This window comes from Schistocerca piceifrons, chromosome 4, assembly GCF_021461385.2.
Source record: "Schistocerca piceifrons isolate TAMUIC-IGC-003096 chromosome 4, iqSchPice1.1, whole genome shotgun sequence".
Lineage (NCBI taxonomy): Eukaryota > Metazoa > Arthropoda > Insecta > Orthoptera > Acrididae > Schistocerca > Schistocerca piceifrons.
The window spans coordinates 37557405-37582678 of NC_060141.1; the positions used below are offsets into that span (position 1 = coordinate 37557405).

Genomic DNA, 25274 nt, shown 5'->3' on the forward strand with positions numbered 1-25274 from the left:
TAGTTAGGATGTGTCAGATAGTTTTGATAATAGTGAGCACTCCGCAGCAGAATGAAAGATTGCTTCTCGATCTATTGTTATATAAGGTATTTGTGACGCACCCAATGCTACAGGTTTTGTATGGGTCACATCTTACACTGTCCCACCCAAAATGTTATCAAAGGCGCTATTCTCTTTCCTTATGTGATAAAGGACACATTGGATGGCTCCGCACACAATGCCTGTGCCTACGACACAGACTTCCTCCCCCTCACCTCTCAAGGCCACTGGCGACGCGAATGCGCAACTAAAAAGTGCCGCTATCTGGTTGTGAAATGTTTAGTAGTTCTGCAGTGTCTGCATTTTGTTAACTAGCTATTCATGTACCAAAAACCAGAGGCAACGTTTTACATCTTTGGTGATAATTATTGAAAGCAGATAGATACTGTTATGATCTTGTCATTGCAATTCGGCGTAGGACTTCAGAGAATTGGATCTGGTTCCCAAGAGGACAAGTTTTCTAAAATTCCGCGAGTTACTTCAAATAGAACTTTAAAACAAAAATATTTCACGTACTATGGATATCACGGTTGTTAATAAACTTTCAAGGTATCTCAGTAAACTTTACTATTGCCCGTCTTACTGTACTTATGTCGATACATCTTAAACATTGCAAACGCTTATCATAGAGACCTGTGCATGGTAAACATATGTCGTATATGAATCCCTCGCTTTAACACTAATTGTCAACCTATTTCCATTACTTCCAGAACCAACATTTTTCCGTGTATTCCCCTACGGAAGGACGTGCTTCTGTCTTTCGTATGGGAAAACGGAAAGCCTCATAAAGATACTCCTGTCAGAATCGCAGTTACTGGATGAGATGTTAACAGCATACAGATCTGAAAATTTCCAAGACTGGCATAGGTAGCAATGTTTTGATGCAGGTTCAGAAAATAGACGAACACTCTACGGTTGAAACATGCGAAATGAACGATGTGTTTTGGAAGATAGAGTGGAGGCCAGAACCGAATTTCAGTAGGAAGAACGAACTTCCAGTGTCAGTAATGATCGGAGGCAAGTGGTATTCCACGTTTCGAATGGGCTGCGTTTGCTCAATCGCATGCACTTCGCTTCTTTTATTTCTCGTATGGTACTCATAAATTAACTATTGACTAAAATTAATTTATATAAATCAAGATAGTGTGTTTCTTTTACTACTGTGATTAAAGACTGGAAAGAGAAGATGGGTTACGTAAGATGAATGCAGAAGCTTGTAACTTGACGTGCCCGCCACAAGGATTAATTAAAATCACTACACTATTCGTATTCTACATTAGTAGTTAGGGTCTATCAGATACGATTGCGAAAAGAGAAATAAGAAACATCGTTAGATGTAAAACATGTTTCGATAATGTCTGTATTTACTAAGATATACCAAATTCATGTTCATAAGTTGGCCGCTATATTGGCAAAGAACAATTGGAGACCTACAATATGCTATTAATAATTATTTTCTAACGATTAGCGATTTCAGATGTAGAAGATGGAAACCGAGGAACTGTCAGTCGTTGACTTTGAAGCAGATAAACTAGCTGAAAAGAAAAACTAGCGAAATAATGGTATCGATAAACCGATAGATAGGTATAACAAGGTCGTTTTATTTTTACTTCCGGTAAACTTGACAGTCGGTACGCAAACCTACGTTTCAAGCATTTGTAGACTTACAGAAAGCTTTTGACAATGTTGACTGGAATACTCTCATTCAAATTCTGAAGGTGGCAGGGGTAAAATACAGGGAGCAAAAGGCTATTTACAATTTGTACAGAAACCAGCTGGCAGTTATAAGAGTCGAGGGACATGAAAGGGAAGCAGTTGTTGGGAAGGGAGTAAGACAGGGTTGTAGCCTCTCCCCGATGTTATTCAATCTGTATATTGAGCAAGCAGTAAAGGAAACAAATGAAAAATTCGGAGTAGGTATTACAATCCATGGAGAAGAAATAAAAACTTTGAGGTTCGCCGATGACATTGTAATTCTGTCAGAAACAGCAAATGACTTGGAAGAGCATTTGAATGGAATGGACAGTGTCTTGAGAGGAGGGTATAAGATGAACATCAGCAAAAGCAAAACGAGGATAATGGAATGGAGTCGAATTAAATCGGGTGACGCTGAGGGAATTAGATTAGGAAATGAGACTCTTAAAGTAGTAAAGGAGTTCTGCTATTTGGGGAGCAAAATAACTGATGATGGTCGAAGTAGAGAAGATATAAAATGTAGGCTGGCAATGGCAAGGAAATCGTTTCTGAAGAAGAGAAATTTGTTAACATCGAGTATAGATTTAAGTGTCAGGAAGTCGTTTCTGAAAGTATTTGTATGGAGTGTAGCCATGTATGGAAGTGAAACATGGACGATAACTAGTTTGGACAAGAAGAGAATTGAAGGTTTCGAAATGTGGTGCTACAGAAGAATGCTGAAGATTAGATGGGTAGATCACATAACTAATGAGGAGGTACTGAATAGGATTGGGGAGAAGAGGAGGTTGTGGCACAACTTGACTAGAAGAAGGGATCGGTTGGTAGGACATGTTTTGAGGCATCAAGGGCTCACAAATTTAGCATTGGAGGGCAGCGTGGAGGGTAAAAATCGTAGAGGGAGACCAAGAGATGCATACACTAAGCAGATTCAGAAGGGTGTAGGTTGCAGTAGTTACTGGGAGATGAAGAAGCTTGCACAGGATAGAGTAGCATGGAGAGCTGCATCAAACCAGTCTCAGGACTGAAGACCACAACAACAACAACATGAACTGTCCGTCCGGTCACTGACGTGTCTGTTCGCTATATTCAAATATGTGTCTGGGTCGTGGTGTAACGTCCGTTTGCAGCAGCGAGGTGTAAGGTAGAGACCTCCAGACGTGCGTACCTCCTGTTTTTTCTACAGAACTACCACGTATTACGACTCTTGCGTTCCGATTTGGAAGTGTTGATTGTTGAATTCCTTTGTTGTAACGTAGTTCCCACCCTTTTATTTGTTGTTTTCATTTCTGTGAGAGTTCTATGTGGCACATCGCCTACTCTCATTATCCATCACATTTACTTGCGACGGTGATGTATTCTTGTCACATGACTTATACTTTATAACCAGTGTATAGTATGACAGTTGCCAAGACTACAGAAGGAGAACAGACACGTCAATGACCGGACGGGAAGTTCATAACTTCGTGGGGAAAAAGAGACGGGGCGCGAGGGAGATTCGAACACGGGTCCATCGCTTTGTAGTCAAACACCGTGACCACAACCAAGGTGTCTTTTAATTTGCTCGATGTTGCACATCTTGGACAGTTCACTGTTTCTATTTTGCTTCTTTTTTCACAGTCCAGTACACCTTCTTCCTGTTTTCATGGTTCAAATGGTTCAAATGGCTTTGAGCACTATGGGACTTAACATCTGTGGTCATCAGTCCCCTAGGACTTAGAACTACTTAAACCTAACTAACCTAAGGACATCACACACATCCATGCCCGAGGCAGGATTCGAACCTGCGACCGTAGCAGTCGTGCGGTTCCGGACTGAGCGCCTGAACCGCTAGACCACCGCGGTCGGCCCTGTTTTCATGCTTCATCCGTGTTCAGATTTTGACGGGCTATCCACTGGCCTATTTGACCAGTAAACCTGAGAGGGGTACGATGGGGAGTTTCCCTTATCAGCAGAATTCTGAAACGATATCTACTTAGAGCAAAGCGTGGTAAGCATATCTACTCGTAAAGAAATGTAAAGCTATGCTCACTTAATAATAATTATTTAAACAAAAATAAATTTTTAATATAACACGTTTTTAAATCGGACTAAAAGTATAAAATAATTTATCCTGGCCCCATGCAGATTCCTAACCCAATACTGATAATCTTGAAAGATTGTGCTTGTTAATTTTTAGTATCTATGGCAATACTTGTAATATTTACAACGAAAAACGTGGGTCGCATGCAGCACATAAGTGATCCGTGAACAGTTCATCTCCTAACCATTATTTACTGCATTTGCCACACGTTTTCCGTTAAAATCTTACAAGTACTGTCAAAGCTATTAAAATTCACAGTGCACATTTTAGGAGTCGCTGTATGGGACTACGAACCTGTAAGGGGCTAGGAGAAATTATTTTATATTTTTTAATCAAATTCAGAAACATATCATATTAAATATTAATTTTTGTATAAATATTTATCTGCTTTTGAATCGTGTGTGTGTGAAATTTTTCAGCTGGTTTAAAACACTTTGATGAGATTATATTTTTTGTTTAAATAATTATTTACGTTGCAAAAAAGAATATACTATTACAAAGTAATATGCTGTTGCAACCGTCAACCGCTACGCCACGTCTCGGTTACTGGAGGAACGAATACATTACCTACTTTATATTCATTGCCACTAAATCACAGTTGTCTTCTGCTGACTTTGTTACCTTCACATGTTATTTTTTTTATTTTTGTTCATTTATTGACTTTCAGAACGTGCCCATACAGCCATCTCAGAGCTAGAATGTCAATTATGACGATACGGACACGAGGACAATAGAACAGTCAGTCCCGAAGAGGAGAACATCTCCGACCCGTCCGGAAATCGAATCCGGGCACCGTCGGTTAGCAATCCGAAGCGCTGGCCGCGCACCTGCCGAGGCAAATACGGTCGCATCTTGCAAAATGGCTGTTACGAAGCAGAAATCATTTTGTACTCTCGAGTTTGCCAAGTTTAATTCCGTGATTACACAGCAAAGTTGTTTCAGGTCGAGGTACCAAACTGATCCTCTGAAAGGAGGTATCGACAATTTGTAGACACGGGACGTGTATTTAAAGGAACGAGTCCTAGCCGTCCTCGTGTTTGCGATGAAAATGTCGCACGAATTTAAATCGCTTTCCAACGTGGCCCTACTGAGTCAACTCGTCGTGGAAGTCGGGAGGTAAAGATACGTGGTTTGAGACGGCGGTTGGTTAAGAAGCGGTACAAGTTACAGCTGTTACAGACTCTACGTCATGACGACAAATACAAATGTGTGGCATTTTCTGAAGTGCTTCAGAATGCTGTTGACTATGAAAACACTTTCGCACAACATGCACACTCTGAACATGTACAAGACTCACCCAAAGTCAATGTGTTTTGCGCGATATTCCACTTACCTATTTACGGCTCATTCTTCCTTGATGGAAACGCGGTTAATGATCAAGAAGAGGACAACTTCATTTTTCGACACGAGGGGGTTCACCCTCACTGGAGTCGCCAAGAGTGCGAATATCTGAACGGAACTGTACCGGGCCGTGGGATTGGTCGTCATACAGTCGGCGACTTAATACATCTGAGCATGCCTCCGCAGTCACCATATTTGACGCCCTACACTTCTTCTTGCGGGTTTTCATTAAGGGTAACGTTTATCCACCAACACTGTCACAGAACCTATAAAAGCCGGCCGGTGTGGCCGTGCGGTTCTAGGCGCTTCAGTCTGGAACCGCGTGACCGCTACGGTCGCAGGTTCGAATCCTGCCTTGGGCATAGATGTGTGTGATGGTTTAAGTAGTTCAAAGTTCTAGGGGACTGATGACCTCAGATGTTAAGTCCCATAGTGCTCAGAGCCATTTGAACCATTTTTTGCACACATTTAAAGAGACTGTCACTCGTTATACCAAGTTAATTTTTTTTCCAAATCTTTTAGAGTTTTCTCGCGATCATCCAAGGAGGATGATGCCGTCTGTGCAATAGCATCGTCAGTGAAGATAGTGTGGTGATGTGTAGAACGCTTTTCGGAAACCTAAGAAGACGGAAGCTACCAGTTCACCTGATTCTACTGTTCGGAAGATATCGAGAATAAACAAAACAAACCGTGGTTCACAAGAGTGGGGTTGGGTTGTTTGGGGGAAGAGACCAAACAGCTAGGGCATCGGTCTCATCGTATTAGGGAAGGACGGGGAAGGAAGTCGGCCGTGACCTTTCAAAGGAACCATCCCGGCATTTGGCTGGAGCGATTTAGGGAAATCACGGAAGACCTAAATCAGGATGGCCGGACGCGGGATTGAACCGTCGTCCTCCCGAATGCGAGTCCAGTGTGCTAACCACTGCGCCACCTCGCTCGGTCACAAGAGTGGAGTTCACTGAATCTGTGCGCATTCTTGAACGGTCTTGACAAGGGCAACTATGAAAGTCTAAGTATAAACAGTTCCAGTAAAGGCCGTCGACACAAATAAGAGGGCGAGTTAATAATAATGGAGCGCCATTAGGCGCGCCGCGCCGGCCTAGCGCCGTGTCCCGAGCTGCCAGTGGACAAGGCAGCGGGTCTCCGCGGCTTTGCCCGCGGTGAGGGACGGCCGCACAGGTGCGCCGGCGGCCCACGGGAGATCACTGGCCGGATACGATTCTGATATAATGTTTGGCCGCCCGCCAGCGGCACGGCACGGGACAGGACAGAACAGGACTCCGCTGGCCTTTAACATAACGAGCACGCTCCGTGCAACGCAGACGACATTCCCCGCGGATGGAATCGTAGTCAGTTTTGGCGACTGCCTGGTTGCTTCATTTCGCTATCGCTCCAAAGCCAGTTGCCGTACATCAGCAGCTTTCCGAGATGCCTGCAGGTTACAATACAGTTTCACAGTCTGCTGACAGATGGCAGCTCTAATCTCCTCCTACGATCTGTTCCACAGTTCATAGCCAGATGGTGTAAACACGTTTCCCTATCAGTCTAGATTGAGAATAGTTTCTGACCACAAAAATATATTAAAATAGCTGAACACGCAGCGCTGTGCCGTTACATATCTGTCTAAATCTCTCATAAGACACTAAAAGCAATCAAATCCACAAAGAAACTAAAATCACAGTAACTTTGTTAACATGTTTTAAAAGTACAGCTACAATATACAAATTACACATTGTCTAAAAATCCGGTATAACATTACTTTGTGACAGAACTTGGTTGCAGACAATTCGTTCACATTGCATTTCTGAAAAAAGAATAATGAATTCGACTGTACTCATGCATTGCGTTTATGAGCTACAGATTCCGAGGAAAAAACCTGCTGAACTCAAATCCCCTCTGCAGTATTTAATAGACTGTGCCTGCGATTTATGGATCGCCATTTAGAGCACTTCATGAGACAAAGCAAAACTGGCAGGATTAAGAGGGGAAAAGATGGGTTGAAGTTAGATTTGTAGGTAAATAGTGAAGCAGAATTGCAGTAACAGCATGCTTTCTAGTCACGTGTGCACAGGGTTATAAATACAAAATCAAATAGGGGTAATGCAGTAGTAAGACTAATAATGAATAAGAAAACAGGAATACGGGTAAGCTACTATCAACAGCATAATGAATGCATTATAGTGGCCAAGATAGACACAAAGCGAACACCCACCTCAGTGGTACAGATTTATAACACAACCCGTTTTGCAGATGTTGAAAAGATAGAATGTTCTATGAGATAAAGTAAATTAAACAGATAGTTAAGGGAGATGGAAATGTAACTCTAAATGGCGACTGGAATACGATAGTAGAAAAAGGAAAACAACAAAATGCATTAGGTAAAGGAACGAACAAGCCGATAGTAGAATTTTGCACAGAGAATAATTTTCTCGTCACTGCCACTTGGTTTACGAATCATGAAAGAAGACTGCGTACGCGAAAGAGACCTTTGGGATATTACAAAGTTTCAAATCAGTTTTATAACGGTTATACAGAGATTTCTAAACCAAATTTTAAACTGTAAGATATTTCGAGGGTTAGATATGAACGCTGACCGTAATTCATTGGTTATGAACTGTAGGTTAAAACTGGTTTGAAAAAAAAAGGGTAGGAAATTAAGGCAGTGGGACCTGGATCACCTGAAGCAACCAGAGAGTGCTGAGAATTTCAGAGGGAGCATCAGGCAACGTTGCCTACGGCCTCGTCGCAGTGGTAAAATCGGTTCCCGTCAGGTCGCCGAAGTTCAGTGCTGTCGTGCTTTGCTAGCTGAGGGTGGAACGGCGGGTCCTCCAAGGCCCGTTCTGCAAGTGGTACACTTAACGAATCCGATATCATCAAAATGTGGGTGCAGACCAGTACGTCTGACAAACAGCCTCTTTGAGGTAAACGCGTACTCTGAGGAAGCGTTCTGCTTGAAGGTCAGAAGAAAAGGAGATACACATTTATAGCTGGTCAATTATTTTCAATAAATCAGTAAACATTTTAATTCTACCTTGCTTTTATGCAGTGAATATGATGTAATACTTCAAGTTCGATGGTTAAGCATTACATGGATGTTGTACGAATATATTAACTGAGAAAAAGGAATTTTGATGTATTGGTTCTTCCTGTGATCTGGACAATAAGGAAGTAGCACTTATTATTAAGCTAGCACCTTCATCATTCACAGAATTTGGATATCTTTGGATGTATCCTTTCTGTCAGTATCTCAGTGGTACGGCCACAAAACAGACGCCTGGTGTGAGATATGTTAGGAGGTGTAGCATCGCTGTACCTTCGCGATTAGTGTGCCATGAAAGTCCTCTAACTCATTTGTTAGAACATAATCTGAGGTCAGATGTAATGAGGTATATCGAATGGAATTCCCCTTCATGCCAACCAGCATGCATTCCGAATACGTCAATCGTACGAAACCCAACTCGCATTTTTTTATATACTCAAAGCCATGTATCAAGGCAGTGAGGCAGATGCACTATTTCTCGATTTTAGAAAAGCATTTGACTCAGTCTCCATAATGGAATTTTCATTCTGCAGTGGAGTGTGCACTGATATGAAACTTCCTGGAAGTTTTTTTTTTTAAATCTCATTTTGTTCGTCATTGGTCGCTGTATTTGTTGGGGGCGGACGTCGCATGAAGCTTGTCCAAGTTCGTCGTTGAGCCATTCACTCAGTTTTTTTCATTACAGACGGCAGCTAACCCTCTGACCGAACACTCTGAGCTACAGCGCCGGCAGACTGAGCTGCCCAAGCACGACTCACGACCTGTCCTCACAGAGCTTCAATTCTGCCTGTACCTCGTCTCCTATCATCCAAACTTCACAGAAGCTCTCCTGCAAACCTTGCACAACTGAAGCTGTGAAGACGTGCCGTGACTCATGCTTGCGTAGCTCAATCGGTAGAGCACTTCCCCGCGAAAGGCAAAGGTCCCGAGATCGAGTCTCGGCCCGGCACACAGTTTTAACCTGCCTTCGGCTCCGAAAGCCCATGTCGATAATGTTTGCTTGAATGGTTCGCACGCTAACACTTGTTGATGACCCAGCATTGAAATCTGCAGCAATTTGCGAAAGGGTTGCACTTCTGTCACGTTGAACGATTCTCTTCAGTCGTCGTCGGCCCCGTTTTTGCAGGATCTTTTTCCGGCCGCGGCGATGTCGGAGATTTTATGCTTTACCGGATTCCTGATATTCACGGTACACTCGTATATCGTCGTACGGGAAAATCCCCATTTCATCGCTACCTCAGAGATGATGTGTCCCATCGCTCGTGCACCGACTATAACACCACGTTCAAAGTCACTTAAACCTTGATAACCTGCCACTGTAGCACCAGTAACCGATCTACACCAATGCTTATAAATTAAGGATAATGCTGATACATGGTGAAACAACGCTCAGGTGAGTGGTTTGCAAGTTTAAGTCACCCCGGGGTATGACTGTGCGGTGCATTTGACCTGCGGTCGTCGAACGGTGGCGCTGGCAGCAGTGCACGTAGGCAGAGGTGTGTTGGTGCATGTCAGAGTACAATGCAGCGAGTAAGTGTGCAGACGTTTTCAGACGTGCTAATTGTGACTGTGTGTTGAAAATGGCTCAAAGAACACATATTGATGACGTTATGAGGGGTAGAATACTAGGGCGACTGGAGGTTCGTCAAACACAGCAGATCGTAGCACGGGCCCTCCGTGTGCCACAAAGTGTGATCTCTAGATAATGGCAACGATTCCAGCAAACAAGAAACGTGTCCAGGCGCTACAGTACGGGACGTCCACAGTCTACAAGAAGACCGATATCTCACCATCAGTGCCCGCAGACGGTCACGGAGTACTGCAGGTAGCCTTGCTCGGGACCTTGCCTCAGCCACTGGAACAGTTTTCTCGAAACACACAGTCTAAAGACGACTGAATAGACATGGTTTATTCGCCCGGAGACCTGCAAGTTGCATTCCACTGACCCCTGGTAACACGAGAGCCCGTAAAGCCTGGTGTTGAGAACACAGTATATGGTCATAGGAACAGTGGTCCCACGTTATGTTCACGGACGGGTCCACTGATTCTCGTCGGGCTTTCATCTGGCGTGAACCAGGTACCAGATACTAACCCCTTAATGTCCTTGAAAGGGACCTGTATGGAGGTCGTGGTTTGATGGTGTGGTGTGGCATTATAACTGGTGGACGTATACCCCTGCACGTCTTTTGACAGAGGAACTGTAACAGGTCAGGTGTATCGGGACGTCATTTTGCACCAGTATGTTCGCCTTTTCAGGGGTGCAGTGGGTGCCACCTTCCTCCTGGTGGACAATAACACACGGTCCCACCGAGCTGCCATCGTGGAGGAGTACCTTGAAACAGAAGATATCAGCTTGTTCTCCAGACCTAAACCCCAACGTGCACGTCTGGGATGCTCTCGGTCGACGTATCGCTGCACGTCTTCACAGGATACTTCAGGAGCTCCGACAGGCACTGGTGCATGAATGGGAAGGCTATACCCCAGCAGCTGCTCGACCACCTGATCCAGAGTATGCCGACCCGTTGTGCGGCTTGTGTACGTGCACATGGTGATCATATCCCATATTGATGTCGGGGTTCATGCGCAGGAAACAGTGGCGTTTTGTAGCACATTTGATTCGGGACGGTTTTCTCAACCTATCACCAATAACGTGGACTTCTGTGTCGTGTGTGTTCCCTATGTGCCTATGCTATAAGTGCCAGTTTTGGATAGTGCCACGTTGTGTGGCACCACATCCTTCATTTATGAGCACGAGTGTAACAATTGCGCCAGATACTTGTTGTCTTTTATAGGCGTTGCCGACCGCACCGCCGTATTTTGCCTGTTTACATATCTCTGTATTTGAATACGTGTGCCTATATCAGTTTCTTTGGCGCTTCCTGTGAACGTTTACTTAGGAAGTTTTCAAGAAAAAAATTGAAGTGGTCTAGGAATATATTACAAACCCTACGTATCGTTCCCATAGAGATCGCGAAGACATGATGAATTACAGCCTGCACAGAAACGTGTAAGTAATCATTTTTCCCGCGATACATATGTGAATGAAAGTGATAGCAACTAGTACAATGGGAAACACCCCTAAACGCGCACTTTACAGAGGTTTCCAAAGTGCAGATGCAGACGTCGTTAGAGGAGTCGGCGCCTAGAAATTTCGAGGTACCTTGATGTTGGGTGAGACATCACGGCGGGTACACGCGGCGGCCTGCGGGAAAGTGGAATATTTGTCAGCGCTCCAAGGCGAGGCGCCCTATGAATAGTTGCGGTTATCGCGAGCCACGCAACGCCGGCCCCCGCACTTCTAAAAGTGCAGCCGCCACACAGCAGCGCCGGCTGGCCGGCGGGCGGCGCCGAACCAGCACAACCACCGCACTACCGTGTACTGTACTGTACTGTACAGCGGCGCGCAGGCTGGGTGACCGAGTACTGGTGGTCTCTCTCTCTCTCTCTGTCGCTACTTCTCACAGCAGCACCACGCACAACACAACGATACGTCTACATGGGGACCGGTTTCCCACTGACGGGTTTCGGAACAGCGCTACTTGTTGATCAAACAAACACTGTATTGTCAATTCTAAAGAAGCGGATTTCTCTTTCATATTTCAGCGCCCACAATCGGTATTCCCTCCACTGAACAATCTATTGCATTTGAGGAGTGACTGGGACGCCAGGTTGCTTTGTGCTTTGTAAAATGTTGCTTAATGTGGCCGAAGTGAATTTATGTGAGAAAAGTAGCAATACTCGACTGACCAGTAAGTGATCTGTTCCCTTCATTTATGTGAACAGGAGTACATTTTATTGTTATTATATGGAAAGAGATACATATACATCTACACCAGTACTCCGCACGCCACCTGACGGTGTGTGGCGAAGAATACTTCTGTTAGCACTAACTCATCCCCCTCTTCCCTCTTCCATTTGCGAATGGCCCAAGGGAAAAAGATTATTGCTGTTAGCTGTATTTTCCCGAATTTGTTCGCTGTGATCATTTCCCGAGATGTATGTGGGAGGGAATAATATGTTGTCCGACTCTTCCCGGAAAGCACTTTCTCGAAATTGCAATAGAAAAACTCTGCGTGATGCAAAACCCCTCTCTTGCAACGTCTACCACTCTAGTTTGTTGAGCATCTCTGTAACGCTCTCGCGCCGACTAAACGAACCCGTCACAAAACGCACCGCTCTTCGTTGGATCTTCTCTATCTCCTCCGTCACTCCCATCGGGTAAGAGACCCAGCGTGATGAGCAATACTCGTAATCGGTAGAAAAAGCGCCTTGTAAGCTACTTCAAAATGTTCAAATGTGTGTGAAATCTTATGGGACTTAACTGCTACGGTCATCAGCCCCTAAGCTTACACACTACTTAACCTAAATTATCCTAATGACAAACACACACACCCATTCCCGAGGGAGGACTCGAACCTCCGCCGGGACCAGCCGCACAGTCCATGACTGCAGCGCCTAGACCGCTCGGCTAATCCCGCGCGGCTCTAAGCTACTTCTGTCGTGGATGAGGTACATTTCCTTGGCCCTATATTACTATAGCAGTATAGCACTCCGTCTTTAGGCCACAAGTGGCCCATCGGGACCATCCGACCGCCGTGTCATCTCAGCTGAGGATGCGGATAGTAGGGGCATGTGGTCAGCACACTGCCCTCCCGGCCGTTATGATGGTTCTCTCTGACCGGAGCCGCTACTATTCGGTCGAGTAGCTCCTCAATTGGCATCACGAGGCTGAGTGCACCCCGAAAAATGGCAACAGCACATGGCGGCCCGGATGGTAACCCATCCAAGTGCCGGCCACGCCCGACAGCGCTTAACTTCGGTGATCTCACCGGAACCGGCGTATCCACTGCGGTAAGGCCGTTGCCCCTATATTACTATACCCTTCTAAAATTTACGATTGCAGTTGCTATCAATTCGCGGTTCCCGCCAATCTGGTATTTCAGTATAGGCTGTAAAAAAGGACATTTTGTACTTATTTTCTTTCTGAAACGCCATTGGACACCTTGTAATTGCACTTAATTAGTGCATAAACTATAACTTATGACTTCCTTTAAATAAAACATACAATTTACAATGGTTTAGTAACAATGTAATATTTCCCCTCTTTAGTGTTCTGGGGCTAAATCTGTTCCTATCAATCTCAGCCTGGTATCTGCTTTTCCTGCTATTTGTTTTATGTGGTCATTCCAATTTAGATCGCTTCGGTTAGTTACTCCTAGATATTGTCCGTTAGGCTCTGTTTCTAGCAGTTTGTTATCAGTATTGTAGTTGTATGTGTGCGCAATATGTTACATTTATTTACGCTGAGGGTGGACTGTCAGAGTATGCACAGTTCATCAATCTGAATTTAGGTCGTTCTACAAATCGATGGTGTCTTCCGGCGAAGTTACTTCCTTCCTTACAGACGACCGCGTCGTCTGTGAACAGTCTCAAACAGCTCCCGACGCTTCCTACTAGATCATTTATATGCATTTTAAACAGTAATGGTCCTACCACACTTCTTCGGGGTACCGTGAATGAATGATGATACATTTACTGAATTAGGAAAATCTGTTTGGTTGGCAATGAGCGTGTATTCCACGCAGGAAGTATTTGTGTTTATTAATCATACAGTTAAAGTGTCACAGGTCAAACTACATGACAATAGGAGCAAACACGTCCTAGTGAACATGGCAGACAAAATGGTCTTTTTGCGAGGTAATTACCAATGTGTGGCTCCAACCCGCCACTCATTTCGGTGTGAAATGCGTTCCCAGTTAGCACAGCGTGTATTTGTGATGCGCGCTAACTGAGCTCAAATTTCATCCGTGGTCCTCGTTGCAGAATGTTGTAGACTGGTGATGCGACACCAGCCACTTGAGCACATTTTGCTGCTGGTGAACATAACGCGCCAGTATGACGCAAGATTGGTAGGCCCAGCAGGGGCTAATACCTCGGTTTCCAAGATCACTTGGACCTTGGTCTTTCGGATTTTTCCAGTTAGGCTCTTCTCAGAACTGAAGTGTACGCCACTGCCGACTACCCTGTTGAACAAGTGCAGTAGCGAATTGTACTGTCTTGTCAGGCTATACGTTTTGATCCGGGAATGTTTGAAAGAATTCGTAATTCAGCACAGGTAACTTAGCAGTGTTGCATCCAAATACAGGGTTGCATAATCAAACTTCCAGTTTCAGAACGCTGCAGAAAGAGAATCACTGCTCAGAATGACGTCAAATTTGAACATCATATTATTGACGGAGAGAGAAACGTCATGAAACAAAAAAAATTAGGAAAATTTTACCAATACATGAAGCTGTAAGTGTCTTAACGTAAATGATGTCGGCTACAAATGAGACGAATCGCAATGTGCCGGTTATCGTCTGTTTGCACATTACACCATACGTATGGTTCAGTGTGCATGACTGCACAAGTTGGAGAGACAATGGCTCAAAATGGCTCTGAGCAATATGGGACTCAACTGCTGAGGTCATTAGTCCCCTAGAATTTAGAACTAGTTAAACCTAACTAACCGAAGGACATCACAAACATCCATGCCCGAGGCAGGATTCAAACCTGCGACCGTAGCGGTCTTGCGGTTCCAGACTGCACCGCCTTTAACCGCACGGCCACTTCGGCCGGCGGAGAGAGACAATGGTTGCGGTACTGTTGGTTAGGTAAGCCCGGCAAGGTCGTACCACGTCGGATGGGAAAAATGAGTTTTTAATTGTCCTGACGCCGAAAACCGCATAAAAGCAAAATTATCTTGGGACCAAAAACCGCATAAAAAACAAAATGACACCTGTTTCTAACGGTCGTGAAACGAGCGCAAGACATGATCAGAATGCTGTTCGCTGTTTTCTGCCATCAGCTGAAATCGAGAAACGCATATTCCACAACAGATCGGAGTGTTTCTGGCTTTCAGTTGAGCTACATTCGTAACTGGAGCACTGAACACAACATCTTTCAGATAACCACACACAGCCAGATGTCATACGGATTAAGATCAGGTGACCTGGAAAGCCAGGCTGCAGGGAAATGACAGCTGATAATTCTAGCATTTCCGAAGAGCCTCTGCAGCAGCCGCTTCAATGGCTGTGGAATGTGCGGAGGAGCGTCATCTTGCGTAAAAACGATCCTACCGACACATCGACACTGTTGAAGGGTTGGAATGAAGTTGGTGCGCAAAAGTCTCTCAAACGTTTGTCAATGACGGTACAGGTAACACAACCCGCAGGACTCATCTCCTCGAAGGAACAAAGTAAGAGCCTACGGAATATCAGACCAGCTGTGTGGCTGGATTGAAGAGTTTTTAGCAAACACAACGCAGCATGTTGTTTTCAATGGAGAGACGTCTACAGACGTTAAAGTAACCTCTGGCGGGCCACAGGGGAGTATTATGGGACCACTGCTTTTCACAATATATACAAATGACCTAGCAGATAGTGTCGGAAGTTTCATGCGGCTTTTCGCGGATGATGCTGTAGTATACAGAGAAGTTTCAGCATTCGAAAATTGCAGCGAAATGCAGGAAGATCTGCAGCGGATAGGCACTTGGTGCAGGGAGTGGCAACTGACACTTAACATAAATGCAATACATAGGAAGAAGGATCCTTTATTGTATGATTATATGAGAGCTGAACAAACACTGGTAGCGGTTACTTCTGTAAAATATCTGGGAGTATGCGCACAGAACGATTTGAAGTGGAATGATCATATAAAATTAATTGTTGGTAAGGCGGGTGCCAGGTTGAGATTCATTGGGAGAGTCCTTAGAAAATGTAGTCCATCAACAAAAGAGGTGGCTTAGAAGACATTCGTTTGACCTATACTTGAATATTGCTCATCAGTGTGGGATCCGTACCAGGTCGGGTTGACAGAGGAAATAGAGAAGATCCAAAGAAGAGCGGCGCGTTTCGTCACAGGGTTATTTGCAAAGCGTGACAACGTTACGGAGATGTTTAGCAAACTCAAGTGGCAGACTCTGCAAGAGAGGCATCGCGGTGTAGCTTGCTGTCCAGGTTTCGAGAGGGTGCGTTCGTGGATGAGGTATCGAATATATTGCTTCCCCCTACTTATACCTCCCGAGGAAATCACGAATGTAAAATTGCAGAGATTCGAGCGCGCACGGAGGCTTTCCGGCAGTCTTTCTTCCCGCGAACCATACGCGACTGACACAGGAAAGGGAGGGAATGACAGTGGCACGTTAAGTGCCCTCCGCCACACACCACTGGGTGGCTTGCGGAGTATAAATGAAGATGTAGATACGGCGCTTCAATAAACGATGCCGTTAACACCTCACTACACAGTGACCTTTGCAGACAGTGGTGGTACCAATTGATGTGCATTTGGATTTTCCGTTGATTCGTCTATCCACAGACTTTTCCATCACCAATCATTGTTCATTTCCATGTCAGCAAGAAATTCCGGAGCGAAAGTTTATCTTGCTGCCAAGTCAGCAGGCAGCAACTCCTGAACATCAGTGTATGGATAGCAATGCGGGGCGTTTAGTAGAATTTTATGCACCGTCCTCACAGGCATTTCCCCGTGCACTGCATGCTAGCACAGCAATTCTCGAACCCTCCTGCAGTGCTGTGGCCACACTTTTGACAGATACTCAATCAACTGCATTTCTCCCTCTGCCACACTGCGCTTCAAAAGAACTAGCCTTTTCGAATTTTATCATAATTTTCTCCAGATCCTTCGCAGACATCGAACCTATGCCTTTTCTCATACTCTTGAGTGTCCAGAACTTCTGCAGTACTACTGGTGCACAGCCATCGTTCTTGTAAACGAGCTTTACCAGCAGCGCACGATCCCTCAGGCAGTTAGACATGTTGGGCGTCTCGGACGTAAACTAAGGAATAGCTCGTAATACGGTATATTCTTCATTTTTACTTGTTAACCGTCTAGCAACAGCTGAATGAAATACCATTGTCGTGCCATACGCGTTTCGCCTTCATTCTGTGCAAGGCATCTTCAGTTGCAGGTTCCGTGGATGATTTTCTCCTTGTTGTGTTTTAGTTCCGTTTTCGGCGCTGTTCTTCTTCTTATAACTGCCATTTCGGTTTTTGTTTTCCACACTTCATAGCACTAGGAACCGAGAACTGTTTTGAAGCTACGTTTTGTTTTCGTTTGGTTTGTGAGACAAACCAAAATATAGCATCAAAACAAGTGATCAGTTCCTAGTGCTCTGAAGTGTGGAAAAACCCAAATGGCAATTATAAGAAAAAGAACAGCACCAAAAGCGGTACTAAAACACAACTAGTAGAAAATCATCCACGGAACTTGCAACTGAACATGCCTTGCGGAGAATAAAGACGAAACGCGTTTGGCACGAAAATGGTGTTTCATTCAGTTGTAGTTAGACGGTTAATTAGTAGAAATTAACAATATACCGTAATATTATATGCAACTGAGGAAGACACGGCTACAAAATTTGAAGGTGTTAAGGAACAGCTGTGTGCCGCGCGTTTCATGGATGCATATTCTGACGGTTTTACAAGGCCGTCCATTGGTAAAATTTTCATTAAATATTTTTTGTCCCATGATGCTTCCCAGTGTCAATAAATTTTACGTCATTCTCAGCAGTGGTTCTCTTTCTACAGCGTTCTCAAACTGGAACCTTAATTATGGACTCCCTGTATGAGGACGGCTCATGGAATAGCCCCTTTAACAGGGAGTGAATTGTAGCACGTAACGTGCGGAAGTGATATTGTATTTCTTGTTGTGGTAGGCCGTGGGTGAAATCAGGGCCCAATTAGATGTGGATTTCATTTCTTAGTTTACATTTAATATACTACCCGACGTCAATGGTGGCTCGTAACTACACTTTCAGAATTATTTGGCAAATAGATCGTTCGCAGACTCATGTCTACTGTGCCGTTTTTCTTTATGTTATCATGTACCCGTGTCAGTTTTCGCTGTTAATTATGGCACACTCTGTTTACATATTCTCTGTTTTAGTGACAAAGGCTCTCGTACACAATTAATAACTGTCATTAAATTTTCGCTAATTCTGTGCACATGAATAGAATGTGACTTAACTGCTTCCGAACTTTTATAACCATTTCAGTACGCCAAAATTTTCAAGTGAAATATATTTTCATGTACTATTTTCCTTTTACATTCCTTAATATTTTCGAGCACTGATAATCTCACATCACCGTTCTGACGAAATCGTAACAGCTGATTTCCTGATACCATTCGTCGTGAATAATTTACGCTCGGAAGATCCGATATCTGACTGGGCTAATTGTATCGTTTCGTGCCCAACCTGTAAACACGACAACGAAAATCGGATTCTGAAATCCTGTTTCGTCTTCCGGCCGCTGTGCTGCATTTGAACGCAGCGTCTGCAACCACCTCCGCTCACTTTGAGTGAGCGTGGATGGGACAGATGCTGTCAAACAAGTGGAACTTTGTTTATTCATGTTTAAATTATGGACTTGTAGCCCGTCAAGCTCAGCTGCCATTGATATACTGTTACCAGCGACGCTGTCCCGAGATTTCGGTGCTGGGCACTGCCAACTTCCGCGCCGACAAACGTCACGTAACACTCGTAGGTCCGTTCGACATTTAGTCGTAGACTGTACGCTTGTAGCTCGAGAAGTTACTAAAGTAATAGTTTCAGTATAGCCCTGAAGTGTGCTCAGCTAGAAAAGGATCGTGGTACTTCTCTTCCAGCAACAATTTTCAAAAACAGAATACAAATTTGAATCTTTGTTTAATAATGCAAATGAGAGGAAGATTTCAATCGATTAATGATCGTTCTATCTTAGGGCTCTTCTAATGATTTTTCGTCTATTCGGTTGATTGGAGCTTCTTCCAAATACTCTTAATGTTCGTTCAACGAGTGTTCTTCCGCTTTTTTTCTATTTTTCTGCATGTAATTGTCAACGAGACAACGGTTTCCTTTACATCATTAGTGAATCCCACTTCTCTTTCTATCGCCACTCCCCTTTTCTCTCCATTTTCAGAAACTTATGAGCGTCGATAAACAGCAGTTGATAATTTCCGTTCTTAACTAGCGTACCCTACATTACTTCATTACAATATACACTCCATCCCTTTATTTCCAGAGCTGAGACTTCGCGGCGAAATAGTTACAAAACGTTTCTACACCGTGTCCTCCATTTTTCACCAATCTTCCAGTCCCAGAAAGCATTAACGCTGTAAAATCCGTATAGTCAAAAATGGTTCAAATGGCTCTGAGCACTATGGGACTTAACTGCTGAGGTCATCAGTTCCCTAGAACTTAGAACTACTTAAACCTAACTAACCTAAGGACATCAAACACATCCATGCCCGAGGCAGGATTCAAACCTGCGACCGTAGCGGTCACGCGGTTCCAGACCTAAGCGCCTAGAACCGCTCGGCCACCGCGACCGGCCTCCGTATAGTCACGATTCTTTTATGTACATTAAATACATCGGAAAGCTAAGAGAACACGTTTTTGCTACTTCTGCCATAGTCGACAACGTTCCTGTGAAAACAAGCTTAGTTCCTTTCAAAATAATGTCTCAAATATTTTTTGCGGGTTTCTTCATGTAAAACACTTAATACCTTGTTATTTTCATCAAGATGCACGAATTACAGTCGGCAATCACATCAAACGATATAGGGCAGTAGAGCAAAGTTGTCAATATACAACAAGCATTAATTATAAAATAAAATTTAAATTGAATTAAACACTATCACTCAGGGAAATAAATCCTAAAAACCTGCGTTTGTCACACATAAATGTCTGAATGGTATTGGCTGCTAGATAAATTCTGATTGCTAGAAAATTATGGTTAAAGCAGCGTTACTAATGAACTTCTCTACATTGTTACTGTAAGTTCTTCTTCAGATTCCAGTTGACAGTTTCGTCAACAGTTGAATCACAATTATAAATTGACAATGAATGCAATTACTTACGCTAGTAACACATCACTCTTACAAACGACCTCTTTTTCCGTAATTTAATCACATTTTTCAGCGATCATAAACTCCATCGTGTTGATCTACATCTACATGAATACCCCGTAATTCACACTGAAATGCTTGGCAGACAGTTCATCGAATTACTTTCACACTATTTTCCTACCGACACGCTCCCGAACAGTACGCGGGAAAAGCGAACACTTAAAATTTTTCAGTGCGAGCTGTGATACCTTTTACGAGGGTCGTTCAATAAGTAGTGGCCGACATTTAAAAAAAAAAAAAATCCATTAATATACATAGACAAACGTCCTTGTCGGTGCTTCACACTTGATGTTTGTTCTGTGTGCCGGTGAAGTTTCGAACCGTTCTGGCAGATGGCAGAGCCGTAGTACAGCGTCAAAATGGCGTCTACATACGACTCACGTTACAAGCAGCGTGCTGTTATTGAATTCTTGTGTACAGAAAAAGAAGCCGTGGTGAACATCCACAAACGTTTGTGTGCAGTGTATAGCGATGCTGCAGCTGATAGGAGTACAGTTGGGCGATGTGTAAAGAAAGTTACAGCCCAGGAAATGCAGAAACAGAGCTCCGTGATCAGCCACGCTCGGGGCGTCCTGTCACAGCCACTGCTCCAGACATGCTGAATCGTGCGGATGCCATTATTCGTGCAGACCGTCGCATCACAACTTGACAAGTGATTCTACAGTTGTTGTTCAGCACTAGAAGTTCGTCTGCAATGATAGAGACTCTCGGATATTCAAAGAGGTGCTTACGATGGGTTCCACGAATGCTCACAGCGGACCACAAGATTCAAAGAAAGGCCATTTCATCTGAATTGTTGGAGCGGTTTGAGACCGCGGGTCGTCACGGGGGACGAAAGCTGGGTGCGCCACATTGCGCCAGAAACAAAAAGGCAGTCCATGGAGTGGCATCATCCTCATTCACCTACAAAGAAGAAATTCAAGGCGTGGATGCGATGCCAAGAGGATCAACCATCAATTCAGAGGCATACGTGAAGACTCTGAATAAACTCAAGAACCGTTTCCGAATTGTTCGATCGGACAAGAATCCAGCAGAAATCTTGCTCCAACAAGATAATGGACGCCCACACACAAGTCTGAGAACCGGCGAATACATCGCCAGACTGGGTTGGATACTATTGCCTCATCCACCCTACAGTCCAGACCTGGCACCCTCGGACTTCCATTCCTTTGGGCCGTTTAATGATTCTCTACGGGGAACACGCTTTGAAGAGGACGAGAGTGTCAGTCATGCAGTGAAAACATGACAACGCCTACAGGACAAGAGCTTTTACCAGCAGGGAATACATGCTCTTCAACAACTTTGCCGTACGGCCATAGAACGTGATGGAGACTACGTAGAAAAATAGGACACGGACAAGACATGTTGATGTATATTGCCACCAAATTCTGACTCTTAACAATAAATGTGTTCTGGGGGAAAATGTGGGGCATTACTTACTGAACGACCCTCGTATTTCATGACAATGGTCATGTCCCCATACTTAGATGGGCTCCAACAAAACATTTTCTCGTACGGAAGAGAAAGTTGGTGATTGAAATTTCGTGAAAAGATCTCCCCGCAACGACAAACGCCTTTCTTTAAATAACTGCCACCTCAACTCGCTTACCATATCCGCTACACTCTCTCCTATTCCGCAGTAATGCAAAATGAGCTGCCCCGCCGGCCGGGGTGGCCGAGCGGTTCTAGACGCTACAGTCTGGAACCGCGCGACCGCTACAGTCGCAGGTTCGAATCCTGCCTCGGGCATGATTGTGTGTGTGATGTCCTTAGGTTAGTTAGGTTTAAATAGTTCTAAGTTCTAGGGGACTAATGACCTCAGATGTTGAGTCCCATAGTGCACAGAGCCATTTTGAACCATTTGAGCTGCCCTCCTTTGAAGCCTTTCGATTTCCCCCGTCAATTCTATCTCGTACGAATCCCATACCGCGCAGTAACACTCCAGAAGAGAACAGACAAGCGTACAGCAGGTAGGGGCAATTCCGTAGGACTGGCAACCTGTTAGAAACCAAGGGGAAAGTGGAGATGAGAGGTCCTGGCTATTAAATCCACGTTGCTTTTTTTTCTTTTTTTAAGCAGACAGCTCCCTCGGCGTATGTTGTAGGTGCGCTGAACCTGTAATGGTCGATTTGCAACCAATGATGAAGAACTTCTCATTCTCGTGTCAGCTCTCCGCAGTTACCAAGGGCAGTGCCACATCTCTCGTAGAAATTGAATTTTTTGTGCAGTGCCTTTGCTCCACATACTTATACTTGCTTACGCTCAGAGTAGAAAATACGTAACTACTGAACTTCACAGTTGGTTCCCTGGGATTTCCCCTTTTTCCAAAGATTTCCTCAACTATCTGACCAAGTGAGGTGGCGCAATGGTCGGCAGACTGGACTCGCATTCGGGACGACAACGCTTCAAACCCGCGTCCAACAATCCTCATTTACGCTTTCAGTGGTTTCCCTAAATCGCTCGCAAATCCCGGGATGGCTCCTTCCAAAAGAGCACGTCCGACTTCTTTCCCTGTGTTTTCGTAATGCAAGCTTGTGCTCCGTTTCTAATGACCACGCTGTCGACGGGACGTTAAACTTCGATCTTCCTTTCTTCCTTAAATTATCCGAGTCCAATAAAGGTATACAGCAGCTTAATTTTCAGCGTTAACGTTTCAGCAGGTGGCTCGCAACACCTGAAGGTAATGCCCAAAACTTCCGATCACAAGTCTTCCACTGTGTTATCTTGCTCCATATGATGAGAGGATGGAGAAATCTAACTATTCGTGTACTGCGGATAAACGATCAGTAAAACGCCCAGTATAAAATATTATAATTAGTGTTATTCTCGCCTCCAGAGAAGGAATACGAACGTATAGGGAACAAATACGTTTCGTCAAATATCGCCTGAAGTAGCTACAGTATAGAAGTTATTTTACCATTGTCTCCACCAAGCTGCTGTCCCGAAAAGGGCTGTTGATAAAGTATCGATATTTAATCCCAAAAATTTCGATATATATCGGCTATATTTTTTCCCTCGGCTTATCGATATCAAAGTAATAGTATTGAATGCCATCATTTTTATTTTATATTATATGTTTTCGCCATTTTCGGTAAATATTTAAAGTTGTTCTTTTGAAATTGTAGTAGATCATAATTTTACTTTCACTGTATGAAGGAGTGTTACTGCTTTTTGAGCTATCATGACATCCAGTCTTTCTCTTTGACTGTGTGAAGCAAGTATACGTGACACACAAGAAGAAGTCGGATTGCACACGGGGGTAGCGGTATGAATGGAATAGCAGGATTTCTGATGTGAAGAAGTAGTTGCGTTAGAAAAGAATTTTTAACGTACTTAGGGTGCTATTTCTTCACATAGGCTCTCTTCAAAAAAAGTTACTGAAAATGAACAAAAATCTAAATGAAAAGACTGGTCTTTGCGGTGGACGGAGGTGTGTGTGGGGAAACGTTCATGTAATCGGCGCTATCAAGAGAAACTGCAACGGTCAGTTTCACCACGCTATTTTGACACTACAACTTCTAGGTGGCTGGCGTTTGCAGAAATGAAAAAACAGGGAAGTCGTCATGACATCCGGTATGTGAGGAAACCGAACGACGGACCCGTCGGACACCTTTTATTGTGCCACTTCAATGCAGTTACCGTGGTTGGCAAAGAGGTTATCGCCAAGCATTAACGTGCATCCTTTTCCTTTCAATTCTTGCTCGAAGGGGGATAAGCAGGATGCTAGCTTGTTGATGTACAGAATATCTTACAATAAATCAACACTTAAATATACAGTTCTAAAACCGGCAGTAAATTTACAATGTGCAGCTAATATTTTTATAGGTTGGTAGGTCGATATTTTATCCGTCTATACGTCGAGATATCGATTCCTTACTTCGATATATCGAGGCAGTGTAGTGGTAGTCTTTTAAATATCAATATATTGGATTCCTGATAATTTTAAAAATATCAACAGTGCTAGTTCCAAGTCTCTCGTCCACCAGTTCGTGAGCCGCGCAGTTCAGGTTGTAGTGGTGTTGTCTTCATCTCGAACACGCGGTCGGTCTGCGGTCTGCAATGCGACCACGCGGTGTTGGAGGAGGTTTTCCCTGTCAGTGACGTCAGATACGCCGCCGCGCCGCACAGCTGCGGTTTACGCAATTGCGGCGGGCTTACCGACCGCGGCGCGCGCCTTACCGAATAAGCCCGGCGCGCAAGCGCGGTGGAGGGTGGATCGCTGCGGCGTCCGTTGCATCTGGCAGGCTCGAGGGAGAGTGAAAGAGAAAGAGAAAGAGAGAGAGAGAGACCACGATGGCACCATGTGGCAGGGAGAGACACGGGCGGCGGGACGGCAGTAACCGGGCGGCTCGTCTTCCAGTAATCATTCTCTCCCACCACAATTCTCCACTTCTCTCTCTCTCTCTCTCTCTCTCCCACTCTCCCTCTTCCTGAAGTCTGCTAGCACTCTGAAAATAGCCTAACTCCTAGCGCATTCAGCTCATGTAATCTTGTAACGTTCACTCTGATCTCGTTTCAAAGTCGTGGAAGAAACGTCCTCTGTCGCCGTTCACGCGATGTGCCATAAACTCGATTTCGCTGCACGATATAACTACACCATAGTCGGTGAAGGAAATGTCTGTCTGCGAACCTACGTAGGGACTACAGAAAATAAGCTACGCAAGTCGTCTCACGCTAACACCATTGCGCAGCAGGAGTAGCGCACGGCCAGAAGTGAGAGTACATCTCCTATGTTTACTGCAGACACAGTTCTGCTGCGCTATGAATAACAAGAGCTTCAAAGGGTAGGAGTGAAATGGCGCGGTAACTAAAACGTACTCCGAAGTTGCAGTATACAGGACGGTACAATTCTTGTGGGGAAAATCGTCTAAGTTGCACACAGATTCACCGTAAAGTTGTGGTGGTATATAGGTCTATACGATGTTGTGTTCAGCCTTAGTGATATGGGGCCAAAAATTTGACCGAGGCGGCACAGACATGGGTAATGCTGTTCAGGAAGTCCAGATTTCGCATCGTGTGATTCCCATCCTTTCGGCAAGCTGAAAGAACAGCTGTAGCGAAATAGATTTCCCAATCATGACGACTTTCGCACACCAGTGACGAAGGAATGCATGTCTAAGTAACTGAATGATTGCA

General features: G+C 44.4%; 1 protein-coding gene and 1 pseudogene across 1 annotated transcript in view; one reads left to right on the forward strand and one right to left on the reverse strand.

Moving 5' to 3' along the window:
* LOC124796341 (titin) overlaps positions 1-25274 on the forward strand; it is a 1000763-nt gene that overhangs the window by 95755 nt on the left and 879734 nt on the right. The gene's annotated exons all lie outside the window — the stretch shown is intronic.
* Positions 12943-13060, reverse strand: LOC124796802 (annotated as a pseudogene).